Raw genomic sequence first — 15,189 nt, forward strand, 5'->3', positions numbered from 1 at the left:
CAACTTGAAGACTTCAAAATTAAAACGTTAACCAAAATAAATGACGAATACGGAATATTGACGGCACACAAAACATATTTTCTGTCGCTACAGAAAACTTTACATTTATTATAGGCTACTTATTTGAGCACTTTTTGATGTAGCTACATTGTATGATGCTACATGAAGGCAAAGACATGAAGGTGATTGTGCAAACTGTGCTGCATCTGAGTTTTACACCGGTGTCAGTTCCCTGCAATCACCGCGACGAGTATAAAAATGCTCAGGCAACAAACCCAAAGCCCAAACCATTTGATGAAAGACCAATGGCGTCCGAAAAAAAAGGAAGGCTGGCTTTAAGCCTGATGAAATGGCGATTTTAATAGAGGAAGTCGAAAAGCACAAGGTTGTACTGTTTTCGAGGTTTAAAGATGCCCACACCAATAAACAGAAGACCAAGGTGTGGGAGGACATTTGCCAAAAACTGACGGCAGTCAGTGGGGTCAGGAGATGGGGAAGCGACATACGCAAGAAGTGGCAAGACTTCTCCAGCCTCTCAAAACGAAAGGCAGCTGCAGTGAGGGCTTCTCTGAGCCAAACTGGCGGTGGGCCAAGCTCTGCTACATCCCTGACACCCGAGGAGGAGAGGGCAATTCAGATCATGGGTGTCACGTCCACGGACGGAATCACTGGGGGGGTGCATATCTGCGGGGGTGTTTTGCCCACAGCCAGCACCTCACGAATACATGACCCTTGTCCCCCAGTCTCCCCTGGTCCCCCGGTCTCCCCTGGTTCCCCGGTCTACCCTGGTCCCCCGGTCTCCCCTGGTCCCCCGGTCTCCCCTGGTCCCCTGGTCTCCGGTGTGCTGCAGACGGCTTCAATCACACCCAGGTTCGAGAACACCTGTGCCTGCAGCCAGGATCTGGTCGAGCTGGAAAGGGAAAAAGTCACCATCCTCAAATCCATTCAGAAAACACTTAAGGACTCAGCAGCCAGGGTTGCACGTCACCAGGAGGAGGTCTTGGCCATCAAAAGGGCTCGCCTCCAAATTGAGGAAAAGAAGCTCTTGCTGAAGCAAATTATATTTGAGAGGCCCTCCATTTCTGTGCCAATTATTCTGCCCAACCAACAAGGTAGTGTATAAGTTAACTTACAGCCTAAGCATACAATGTTCATTTTAATTAAGTAAAAGCTACATTGTGTATTGTAGTCTGTCATATATTCAGTGTTGCCTGTCCCATCCTTACATGCTTTTGTTTTTTCATCTTAGAGATCCAGGTGAGGAGCAGGAGCAGGGAGAACCAACTCTCCAATAAAACAAATATTTCTTTGATATCTTGTGCCTTGGTTTTTAACTCTTCTTGATACTCCACTTTCCATGGGCAAATCTATAGGATTCCTATATTTACTACTTGATTGAGCAATAAAGTAAACAACCATGCATATAAATGGTATCACACATGCTATGCAGTTAGCAGCCTAAATAATACAATGTACAAATACAAGCATCTCAATCTCCAACATATTTACTGTCTTATTTTCTAGTGTTGACTATATCTACAATGTTGCAATAATAGGCCAACAGCTTTCCAAGACCAAGTTTGCAATCTCATGATTCCCACATTGGCCACAAATGACAATGTGACAAACACATCCGTATTGAATACCCCATGTCTTCAACATGGAACCATTGTTTCCAACATGAATAATTAACTCTACTTTAATTGATGGTTGATCAATTATACTCATTATGAGTGTTAGATGTGTCAGATGACTCTAATTAGTTTAATTGACATACAGACCCATCCATTACATTCTCACGGTATATAAAGGAGAGGTGTAGCCTACTTCTCAAGCGGAACATGGCTGCAATACAGCGAATAATCCACTTGAGAGAGAGAGAGAGACCGGCGGCGGCGGCCCAGAAGTAGGCTAGTGACACTCAACGCCTTTGTGAGGACAACGATGAGTCCACTGGACATCCTTGAGGATTCTGCCATCCAACACAAATACCGGCTCAGAAGGGCTGACATCATGATGCTCCTGAACCTGGTTGAGGCAGACCTGCAGAGGCCAACACAGAGGTCCTATGCACTGACCCCTGCAACCCAGCTACTGTTAGCGCTACGGTTCTATGCCACTGGCAGTTTCTTGGAGGTTCTTGGCGATGGATATGGGCTCTCCAAGGCCTCAGTATCGAGATCCATGCAGGCAGTAACATCAGCCTTGCTTCGCCACATCCCAGACCACATCCAATTCCCCACAACTAGAGGGGACAAGTCTGCGGTGCAGGATTTTTTTTTAGGGAAACATAACATCCCCCAAGTAATTGGGGTAATTGATGGCACCCTCATTCCCATCCTAACCCCTTCCAATGATGGCCATGTTTTGTTTTGTAGGAAAGGCTATGCTGCCATCAACTGCCAGGTTGTCTGTGACCATCAGGGTCTCATCACCGATCTTGTGGCAAGATGGCCTGGCAGCAGCCACGACTCCTATGTTTTTTCGAACTCCTCTGTTGGCCAGGAGGCACAAGCTTCCAGGGATGGATGGCTGCTTCTCGGGGACAGTGGGTATCCCCTGAGGCCATACCTTTTGACTCCTGTCGCCAACCCCCACAACGAGGCTGAGGAGAGGTACAACAAAGCTCACCGTGTGGCCAGGAGTATTGTTGAGAGGACACTTGGCACATGGAAGATGAGATTACGATGTCTGCACAAGTCGGCTGGTCTCGACAAGTCTTCTTTTCCACCCAACGAAATGCTGTGCAGTTATTGCAGTAACTGCAATGCTGCACAACTTAGCTGTGAGAGCTGGAACACCCTTGGGTCCTCAAGAAGACCAGCTGGAGGAAGATGGTGAGGAAGAAGATGGCCTTCCCCTGCAGGCCCACGATCCCCGGCATGTCCAGTACCTGGCTGGCTTTGAAGCACGGCAACGTGTCATCAATGAGTTTTTTGTGTAGGCCCTGAATGGCTTATGATTTTTGTATGAGTTTTCACACCCTCCCAGCCCCTTCACCCTGTGACACCCAGTCAACACTGTGGAATCCTTCCATTTCCTGGTCACTACCATCTCCCAGTACTTTTTGTAAATCTCTCTCTTAGAGGCGCTTTGGATAAAAGCGTCTGCTAAATGAATACATGTAAACGTAGCATCAGCTCCCTCACCAAGAAGGCACAACAGGATGTACTTCCTGTGTCAACTGAAGAAGTTGATCTATCAAAGACAATGATGGTGCAGTATTGGGTACTGACAATGATGGGTACCATATTTGAGTGCATCTTCACCTCCTTCATCACCATCTGGTACCCTGCCTTGGACACCCCTTACGGAAGGAAAATATATTGCAGTATATTGGAAAATATGATTTGATATATTAGGCAATATATGTCCATATATGGGATTTAATCATTATATTGTACCGAAATACATGGGATAATATATTGATGATAAATATATTACTAATATATTATAAACTATAATATATATTCATGTAATATATTGCAATATATTGCAGAATACAGCAATGATTGCCGTTTTCCATATATTGCAACATATTCAACATGAATATATAATATATGTGTTTATATATCCCAAAATATATGCAATTTTAAATCTAGAAATACCATGTTTTCCGATTTATATGGGAAAATGTATTGGTAATATATGTAAAGATATAGTGTCACATGTATGTTTAATATATGGTAGAATATATTTGAATTATATGTAAAAAAATGTAGCTGTAAGCAGCAATGGTGAATTCCTCCTTGAAAATTGCAAAATATTGTAAAATTGACATAATAGATAGTTACACCGGGATTACCCAGAAAACTAGAAACTGTTTTGTAAAAATAAAAACCACATTTCTGTAGTTGAACCTGGAACCCTTCGTTTACCAGCACAACCTCTCATCCAATTGAGCCATTCCAAGATCTAGACTTTGCAGTGTTCAGTTACTGAATAATAAAATAAGACGTTTCTCCTATGGCAATCATAGTCACATTTGGTCCAAGCTCAAACAGCTCTAATTCAGTCATATTTTCACATATTAAGGTGAAACTTTGCAGGGTACTTTAGGGGGAAGTCACCTTAAAGCCTATTGCTGACGGGGGAATCCTAATTATATGGAAAGATATACATGAAATAAATGTACAGATATGTGTTCAATATATTGTGGAATATATTTTAAATATAGGTACAATTTATGGAAAAACATTTGAAATATATGACAATGATTGCTTCCAGCAAACCTCTTTTGAATTAGCCACTTCTCCCTAAATAAATGTCAATCTTACGGTATTTACGTTTTTGGGGGCAAATTTTCAGTTAGCAGGTGGTACTGTTTGAATCGGGATTCCATTTGAAATACTGCTGTTGACAACCTTATTAGAATACCTTCTAGATGGCTGAGCGGTTAGGGAATCAGGCTATTAATCAGAAGGTTTCCGGTTTGATTTCCGGAAGCGCAAAAAATGAAGCTGTGTCCTTGGGCAAGGCAATTCACCCTACTTGCCTCGGGGTATGTCCCTGTACTTACTGTAACTTACTGTAAGTCACTAGATAAGATTGTCTGCTAAATGACTTAATGTAAATATCACCATATATGTCTGTACATTGTATGGGCATGTTCTCATATATGTACACATGCATTGTACAATATATCTTTCCATATCATTTTACATATATTTAAAATATATTCTACCATATATGAAGCATACATGTGACACTATATCTTTACATATATTACCCATACATTTTCCCATATAAAGCGGCATAGATTATGGTGGTTATGTATGAATACATAATTGCATATATTTTGGGATATATAACCACATATATTATATATTAATGTTCCATATATTGCAATATATGGAAAACGGCAATCATTGCTGTATTCTGCAATATATTGCAATATATTACATGAATATATATTATAGTTTATAATATATTAGTAATATATTTATCATCAATATATTATTCCATGTATTTCCATATATAATATATTGGTCAATGTAATGGAAAATAATATATTACAATATATTAAAATGTATTTCAAATGATATATTGGTAAATACATTTTCTTTCCGTAAGGGACACTGTTCCAGCCACTCACCTCTGGCAGGAGGCTACGGTCAACCCGGACAAGAACCTCTCGCCCAAGGAACAGTTTCTTCCAACTGCTGACTGACTCATGTCTAAATGGAATTAGGCACTTGAAATTAACTTAAATCCAGGAGAAGAATACCACATCAGGCCAAATGAAGTATGGGAGAATTGGACTGCACCTCCCTCTTCCCAGGTAGGCTATTGTTTCCGCATATACACTCTATTCCTCCTGTCTGCATGCTCACATGTTTTGTTGCCCTCCCACCATCTGCTTCTCTCAGGCACGCCAGGGGGATCTGCTCTTTATAGGGCTACCAGCCCTATAATTCTAATATTATAATTCTATTATAGAATTATAGAATTATAATTCTATAATTCATTCAATGTTCAATTGTTGTTGTGTTATTGCACTAGTAAAAAGCGTTACGTTTATGCATTTCTAGTTACTATTGCACATCACAACAGCCATATTTCAATGTTATAATATTTTGAATAAGACTGACATTTGTTTTTAAATACCTTCATTGCATGCGCCAAACCCACTAAATCTAATTATTTTGTGTAACCTAAATTTACTTGAGAATAAACCGGATTCTGATATTTTTTTGGCAGTTAAACTTGTATGGTTCACTAAGAAATATCCCAGTTCCAGCGTAACTGGTGTAAAAAGAGGACCAAAATAATATTATTTTCAATCGGAAGTAACTTTCAGCATGAGTTTAATGTAGTTTTCATGGTCGGCCTACGTGTGTCTCCACTGAGTCTCTGTGCTACGATGCATTTAGCGATCTACGACTGGTCTGGAGCTCTCGTTAATCTACGACAATTTTCAAGTGCCTCTTTAGCTACGATGGTTTCGGGAAACGGCCCGTACAACTAAGATCCATCGTACGATGGACTCTACAATCAACTTAGGCTTACGATGCTTTCGGGAAACGCACCCCTGGTGCGTTAGGTGCCTAGACTTCATTGTGAATACCTTCAATAACCATTGCTCTGATGGTATGTTTTGTATTTGGTGATGTTTCATTATACTTGTATTGATTATCTTACTATTTAGATAATAAACTATTATTGTGCAATTTAAGTTACTTGTTCTCCTTGAAAAGTATCTATCACGCTACGGCGGTGAAAACCTTGATTTAGTTGGGTCGATGCGGCTATCCTGATTATAAACATAGATTTTTGAAGTAGGTTTTAACTTAAGGCCTCTGAGTCACTTACAGTGGATCTCCACGCTCTGAAGGAAATACCAGAGCCTCTGGGTGGTCGGTTTACATACTAGGTTTGTGGTTAAATCCATATTATAGAAGAGATAAATAACTGATTAGTGAGTATGCATACTTTAAGGTCGGTGCTCTGACCAAGCAGACGATTTTTACCTGCGTCAGAGTTTCATGTCATTAACTGTTTAGCGCTCAAGGTTACAGGTAACGCACTTGGGCACATTTCTAAAATTGGAGTCAGATATTAACGAGTCAATTATCTCCCTGAGCATCTAAGAGAGTAGACCCATAACCGCTTTTGTGACACCATGGGGTCTCTATGAATGGATCAGAATCCCCTTCGGTCTGATGAACACTCCAGCTGCCTTTTAGCGTTGAGCATGTGAGGACAGAGCAACAGCGGCTACGACAGCACAGGATAAAGTTAAAACCAAGTAAGTGTGGAGTGTTTAAGCGCGAGGTCTGCGACTTGGGGCGCCTCGTGTTGGCTGAGGGCAGTAAAATGGACCCTGCTGATACTACGGCTGTGAGGGCTTTAAAGGAGAAGAGGCCAAGGACTGTGGGAGAACATCAAGGACTTCTCCTGGATTGCCGGCCCTCTTTATGCCCTGTTGGAGTTGGACCCTGGAACGGACAAGCAGAGGGATCGCAGCTCAATGGCAAGGAAAGTGAAAGGAAAGTCCAAAGGAACACCTTCACACAAGCCAATCACATGGACTGACAAACATCAACACCTACTGGAGAGACGCATCTCGCACATTGACCAAAGCAGAGAAAAACTACCATCTTCAATCAGGAAAACTTGACTTTCTGGCTTTGAAGTGGTCAGTTGCTGATCGATTCAGAGATTATCTAATCAGCTCATCTTGCACTGTATATACGGACAACAACCCACTCACCTATGTGTTATCGACGGCTAAGGTCAACGCCACAGGACATAGGTGGGTTGCCGACTGCCGAGTTAGCAGACTTTGACCTGACAATCAAATATCGTCCAGGTAGAGAGAATGGTGATGCTGATGGTCTTTTGAGAATGCCCTGTGATATAGAAACGATTAGATTATGCTCAGAGGAAATGTCCTCCCCTTTGGTGCAAACCATGGTACAAGCTTCGGAATGGAATGTTTCACACACAGTGTGGTGTGTGCTGGCTACTGGGTGTGCGGTAACTGATGGAGACCTGCCTATACCCCTTTCGAGAACAGCTATCTGTCAAGCTCAGAGAAATGATCAAGATATTGGCCCAATCATCGCCTGCAAACAGTCAAATAAGAAGCCTGTGGGACAGCAGCTTAAATCATTCGGGGCAGTGTCTCCTCCGTGACTGGGAGACTTCACCGAAAGACTGTACCTAGGACACAACTTGTTCTACCTGAAATATACAAATCATCAGTTTTGAGACAGCTCCACAGGAGTGGAACGCACAACATCACTGATTCGGGATCGCTTCTTCTGGCCACACATGCAAAGGGAGATAATGCATTATGTCAGTGTAACTGCCTTAAGCAGAAAAAGCCCTGTTGAGAAACCAAAACTCCACTTACGAATATGAATACATATTGGTAAAAGGAGATCATTATACACGCTTTGCCCAAGCCCATCCCACCACATCGAAATCGGCCAAAACTGTTGCTGTTAAGATATTTAATGATTATGCGCAGAAGTTTGGGTTCCCCCTGAGGATTCATCATGACCAGAGAGGGGAATTTGAAGACTAGTTGTTTGCACAGCTGAAGAAGAACTGTGGGGTGATGGTCTCAAGAACAACTGTGTACGATCCTCAACGCAACGATCAGACAGAGCGCCTAAATCGAACAATACTGCAAATGCTGAGAATGCTTATTGAGAGGCAGAAGTCAGATTGGCGAGAGTCAATACCCAAACTCATTTATGCGTATAACAGCACTCGGTGTGAAGTCACAGGTTTCTGACCCTTCTACCTACTCTTTGGAAGGTCACCAAGATTATCTGTGGACTTGCTGTTTGGATTGACCCCTGAGACTAGAAGCACTGATCATAAGGAGTACATGAGAAAGTGGAAAGAGCAGATGCAAGAGGCATACGAGATCACGACAGCCAATGCAAAAAAAATGTGCTGAGAGGAGCAAGAGAAATCATGACAGCAAAATAAGGAGTTCAGTATTACATGAGGGTGACCATGTTCTCGTCAGGAATATAACACCCAGAGGGGGAACAGGGAAGCTCAGAAACCACTGGGAAGAGTGCATTCATAAAGTCCTCCGTCAGGTGGGAAAAGACATGCCAATATATGAGGTAATACCAGAGCAAGGCAAGGCAAGAGGACGCAGGATCATGCACTGTAACTTTCTGCCATGTGACCACCTGCCTCTGGAAATTCAACTGAAACCAGCTAAAGCACAGAGACAGACAACAGCTTGGACTTACAAAGGCAGGGAGCAACCAAACCCTGAAGCAGACAATGATAGCGATGATGATGATGGTTATGGATACTATCAGCTCAGAGATCAGCCTCTCCCTGGGATGCAGCCGCAGGTGAACACAGACAGGGAGGATGCTGACAGGGGAGTCACACAACTCTCACCCACAGAACAACAGGAGATGATTGCTCAAGAGGAAACTCTTCTGAGAGAACGCCAATAGCGCCGTCAACTGTTCAGAGTGGAAACAACAGTAGAGAAGAACGATATCATCGACCTGTAAGAGAGAGACGACCTCCAAGAGTCTTCACATATGACCAGCTGGGAAATCATGGTTGCAGCACTGGATTTTCCAGTGACACCATGCACTGGTGTCGCCTGGTCCTAACCAGACCCTCGTACATTTCATTTGTACAGAGGGTCTGGGATCTCTCGATTGACAAACGTTAACTTCCTTGAAGGCGGGTCCTCTGTTGAAGTTTAAAACTATTGGATCGGCCCAGAGCCACTCTGATTTGCCATAACCAATCGCAAACGTTTGCCTTAGACAACTTCTTCACCACTACTGTAACGGAGCTAGCTGCCTAGCTGGAAAATCAAACTTTTCCCGAACCCCGTGGGGAGGAGGGCCACAACATCATGGCCACCAACAAAACTCAGCAAAGAATGTTCTTGCTCCGGCTTTAACCTATATTCGGCAGCGTTGCCACAACCGCAGAATAGTTTCGCTCGCATCTTTCTCCGCCGCCATTACTGAACTACTCAAACAAGTGTACAACATTAACGTCATCGTTCTCAGCCACTCCCTCTGTTCGCTGATTGGACCTAAAAAAAAATTGTTTCTTGAAACCGACTTCAGAGCCTAGCTCCCAGACCTAGTACAGAAGCAAAATCCAAATTGAGCGGAAGTACGTAGGAGGGCAGAGCCAGGCTAGCACTGGTGCCCCCCAGCACCCTATAGAGCCATGCTGGCGACAAGTGCATGGATGACTCGGGCACAGCACTTTGACTACTAGCCTGTTGTTGTTCCAGGATACTGACCGTGGTCATCACTTGCATACACACATACTTCAAATGATCACATTGATGACACTCACAACTGGACTGTTGACCAAACTGAGTGTGCACACATATACAATCTCATTGATGACACTCACGAATGGACTGTTGACCAACCTGAGTATTCACACACATTATACACCCACATGAATGGACTGTTGGACATGTTGTTGGACATGTTTTTAAGAAAACCTCTACTAAATACAGTACAACAGTTTGTATGGTTTTAAATAGTCATTTATTATCACACTAGCATTTAATTATCACGGCAACAATTACACTACTCTAAACTATAAGTGTAAATGTAAAGTGAAAATAACAAAACCAGTCAGTATGATGACTTAAGCGAATATCATTCACGTCTTACTAAAGAAGCGGCCACACGAAAGGGAATGAGGAAACTGTTTCCTCTACTAAAATCAAAACTAAACTAAACTCAATGCGGGTCATGTGAAAAAAAAATCCAAAGACTCGTAGCAAGACCAAGTCTGGAAATTAACGAATCGTTTGTTTCCTATAGCCAGGGCCGGCCCAAGCCTTTATGGGGCCTTAAGCAGAATTGATTTGGGGGCCCGTCGGCGTTAGCCTGGCTCTGCCCTCCTACGTACTTCCGCTCAATTTGGATTTTGCTTCTGTACTAGGTCTGGGAGTTTGACTTTGAAGTCGGTTTTCAGAAAAAAATAAATTGCAGGTCCAATCAGCGAACAGACGGAGTGGCTGACAACGATGACGTTAATGTCGTGCACTAGTTTGAGTAGTTCAGTAATGGCGGCGGAGAAAGATGCGAGCGAGTTATTCTGCGGTTGTGGCAATGTTGCCGAATATCCATAAGTTAAAGCCGGAGCAAGAACATTCCTTGCTGAGTTTTGTAGGTGGCCATGATGTTGTAGCCCTCCTCCCTACGGGGTTCGGGAAAAGTTTGATTTTCCAGCTACGGCAGCTAGCTCCGTTAATGTAGTGGTGAAGGAGTTGGCTAAGACGAACGCTTGCGATTGGTTATGGCAGATCAGAGTGGCTTTGGGCAGATCCAATAGTTTTAAACTTCAACAGAGGACCCGCCTTCAAGGAAGTTAACGCTTGTCAATGGAGCGATCCCAGACCCTCTGTACAAATGAAATGTACAGGGTCTGGTTAGGACCAGGCTACCTCTGCGTTTTTTTCTTCTTTCTTAATTACCGTATTTATTTGATTAAACTTCGATTTATTACACATTGTTCATTTTTGGTGCGCCGTTTATTCGAGGGTGGCGTTTAATTGAGGGCGATGTTTAAGCTAAGAAATATGGTATTGTAGGCTGTCTGCGCTAGCATGCTAACTGTTAGTTTGCTACATTAAATGCTCGTAAAGATAGTTTGAACAGTACGGTCTTCTAAATCACCGATTAAGCAACAATCAAATGTCAATGTTAGTTAGAGCTAGCTCTATCTCATCTGCTTTTTGTTAACGCTGATTTACAAGAAATGCAAGAACAACTAGATAGCGAAAACACCTAGACTACCTACTGTAGCCATGTAAACTAGTTTGGCTTGCTAGTGGGGTGCTGGTCATGCATTGCATGGTCATTCATTGCATGCCGCACCATCGGATCAAAATGATCGTATTTGGAAGATAATTATTGTGCATTTGGCAACAATGAGAGGCGGTCGACGAATGACAGTTCTATACAGCAAGAAGGTAGAACGTAAGGGAGATATACTTTCCACTAACCCTAACCCTATAAACTTGTAAGGGCGTAATAGTTTGTGAAAGACCCAGAGAAACATTTTTTAGGTCTCGAAAAGAGGACATATCAGGGTAGAGGACGTCTGGTCACCCTAGATTGTCATTGTTAGTCAAAGCTTGAGGGTAGCCGTTTAGTTAAAAGCTTTAACATTGATAGTTTTTCTAAAATAATAATTAAAAAAATATTTTATTTCATTTTGTGCGCGGTCTGAAAAATCTAGTGCGCGGGTCCTTCAACTGGTCTGCGCAGCCACGCAGGCGCGCAGTTTAGAGGGAACATTGAATGCAGCAATCATCTCTACAGCTAATATGTGCAGCTGCATAAACCCCATTCCTGGCCAACTGCTCAGTGAGCCGAATCAAACGAACCCTCTCACCTACTTCTGTCGAGAGGAGTTGTGTGTGTGTGTGTGTGGGGGGGGGGGGGGTTCCTGAGGAAGATACCTAATCTTCCTACCTAACTCAAATAGGGGGAAGCCTACAAGAACACTGGTACACAGGAAGTAACCAAACTAAACAATAACATCTCGCTGCCATGTATGGGACAAAATTGTAATCGCTCGATGGGTAATCCACAACTGAATTGTGTGTGTGTGTGTGGCAGGAAGCACTGAGATACCAGATTAAACAACATGGAAATAGGTCAAACCAAACAGCTCTGTTGTAAGGACAGGCTGCTGGAGGTACTCACCATCACATGTCATCACAACGGAGGGTAGAGGTAGAGAGGAGAGAGAGAGGGAGACAAAGAGGACAGAAAGGTATATAATAGAAACAAACGTGGTGGGAGAGAGGACGTGGTAGAGGAGAGAGAAGGAGAGAGAGGGAGATAAAACCAGCAGTAAATAAAATGTAGAAACGTCTGCTGAGATCTATGCCTCTACCGCCCGCTAACTGTACAGGACAGCGCGCCAACGTTGGTGACAGTGGCACGCGCCTCGACTACGAGTCCAGCCTGAAGTCTCGCGGACAGCATCATCAACATTCCTGCCAGTCGAGGGTCTGAAATCTAATATATTGGATATAGCCTACCGCCGCCGGGGCTCCATTACAGACATGGACACCTCCAAAACAGTAGGCAATGAAAGGAAAGTTGGTCTCCAAAATAACACCAACACACAAGACAGTATATGCCTTGAAGTTAAAGAGTCCCTATATCTACCACTATCAAAACTTAATATGGTGAGATTTTTTTACGAGGAACTAGCTAGTGATTGAACTACGCGAATAAGGGAGACATATAGGCTACGAGAAGTCTCAGTTGCTTGTAGAATTTGCACTATAATAAAATAGCCAAAATATTTCGTAATTTGGAACTAAACACGCATTTATCAGGATTCAAAGTCAGGACAAAATTATCAATGGATGACAACAGCTCCATCACAGCAGTTTGGACTGTCATCATCACTGCGATCAAAACAAAACGAGGACAGTTGTTCTCTACGGTCCGTCCCATTACAAAAAAAAATTCCCCTCTTAACGTTGTTACCTTGATTTCTCCTCAAAGCACCTGTGTTTAAATTTAAAACCCGTTATTTGGTACAGTCTAAAAAAGAGGGTAAATGAAATATCCTAATCCAGTTTAGCGCTGCGCTTGGAAACCGCCGATCTGAGATGTCGGTACACCGAAAACGATGTCAGTTCAACCGAACACAGCGCTTTATTTCTGGCCCGGCCCCCTCACGCCCTCCGTAGCACCATTGGTCAAGGTTTCTGTCAGTTATCCAACCTAGACGATCCTATGCCCGGTCCCACGGCTGCAGCGACCCGGGAGCTCTTTCCGCTCTCGGTGGGGCTCTAGATAGTTTTGGGGGTTTGTTTGTTTTCACGTGTCGTCTTCCTGGTACCAAGATGCTGCTTTTGGTCAGGATCAGTTCAATTCAGACCTCAGTCTAACTGCTAGAGATGGATAAATAGCCTAAACACGTTTGCTACATCCAGGGTATGGAGGACCAAACCTGCCATATTTAGAAATGAATGAATTAATAAATAAATGTCCACATCCATGCATTTAGACATAGATAAATGAATACATGTATTAATTAATGCACAATTGTCAATCAATATTACCTTATAAGGTACATGTATTTATGTATTTATTTGTGTATTTATTTATTTGTATATATTTATTCGTTCATTTATTCATTCATTTATTCATTCATTCATTTATTCATTCATTTATTCATCTCATTATGTTAATGACATGTGTCAATCAAAATAGGTAGGTGGTATTTGACACACCATTGGCAAATCGTTTTCAACGCTTTGTATTCGATTATGTAGTCTTACATCCATCCTTGCTGTCATGGACAATATAGCCTACATGGCCAGGCTGGCCGACCTCGTTGAAAACAAATTTAATTCACCATATATGATATTTGGATAAACAAACATGTTATAAAGATTTGACTAGGTTAGTTGTGGGTTATCACTTAACACGCCAACCATGTGTTTCCCCGATAAAAACGATATCCGATCAATTCTCAAAATTTGAACATTTAAAAATAATAACATATTTGTCCTGTGTGTAAGAGCGAGATAGACGATCTGTCATAGCCCCCAATCAAGCAGAAGAGAAAGTTGTGAAGATTGACGACACAAAGTTAATCATCCAAGATGAAATGTAGCTTAGTCCTACATATGCCCCACAGCACGTATTTTACAAAGACTACTAACTCTACACGGCAGCAAAAGCCAAACGTTGCCACGTTATGTTGGCAATGGGATTCTGTTGCGACGGTTGTTGGACCAACAAGTTGCCTAAATAGCCTGTAGCCTATGCCATGTTGATGTACCATGTCAGCTTTACAATGAAAGCTCAGAGAAGGTGAAAGGCTTGGTGACCGGCGTGAAGAAATGCGCGTCTAGTGTGAACAGCATTGCGCCATTCGTAGCAGATTGAGGCGCTTCAGGGCGTTTTGCAGCCAGTGTGTCCCAGGCGATAGCTAGATTGAATCTATGGCTCTGGATTGATTGCAATGTCTGAACGTCAGTTTCCACGCTTACTGGCCTCCTCTCATTATCATATTGGGAACAATGAATGAACGAATGAATAAATAAATGAATAAATGAATAAATATATACATCAATCAATCAATAAATCAGTCAATAAATCAGTCAATAAATCAGTCAATAAATCAGTCAATAAATCAATCAATAAATCAATTGACAATTGTGCATTAATTAATACATATATTTGTTTATTTCTGTCTAAATGCATGGATGTGGACATTTATTCATTCATTCATTTGTAAATATGGTAGGTTTGGTCCTCCATAACAGTGGGCCGTTGCTAGGAATTCTGGGCCCCCTGAAAGAATATTGGTGTCGGCCCCCGCCCCTCGACTTATCAAAGATCAATTTTACACCACTTTTTTTCTTAGACTGCATGCATTATATTTCATTTTTTTCTTTATTTTTCTGTTTCTCTATGTTCTTGACAGTGCCTGACGCAATGCACCCAATTTGTAAATTCTTTTCAATTAACCACTCAGCAAAGAGTCACTGGGTATTATTATGTAAAAATCAAGCACCTGGTGCAACACACCCAAACTCACATTATCAATGCCATAGCTCTCGAGAAACAGCTTCACTTTTTTATTGTATGAGGACGACAAAAATGTAAGATTAGCCCCTGCTTAACATTAACAAGACTCATGTCAACAGGCCACCATAGCAGTTTAGTTTTAGTAAAC

Source organism: Hypomesus transpacificus, chromosome 8 (genome assembly GCF_021917145.1).
Source record: "Hypomesus transpacificus isolate Combined female chromosome 8, fHypTra1, whole genome shotgun sequence".
In the NCBI taxonomy this organism is placed as follows: Eukaryota; Metazoa; Chordata; class Actinopteri; order Osmeriformes; family Osmeridae; genus Hypomesus; species Hypomesus transpacificus.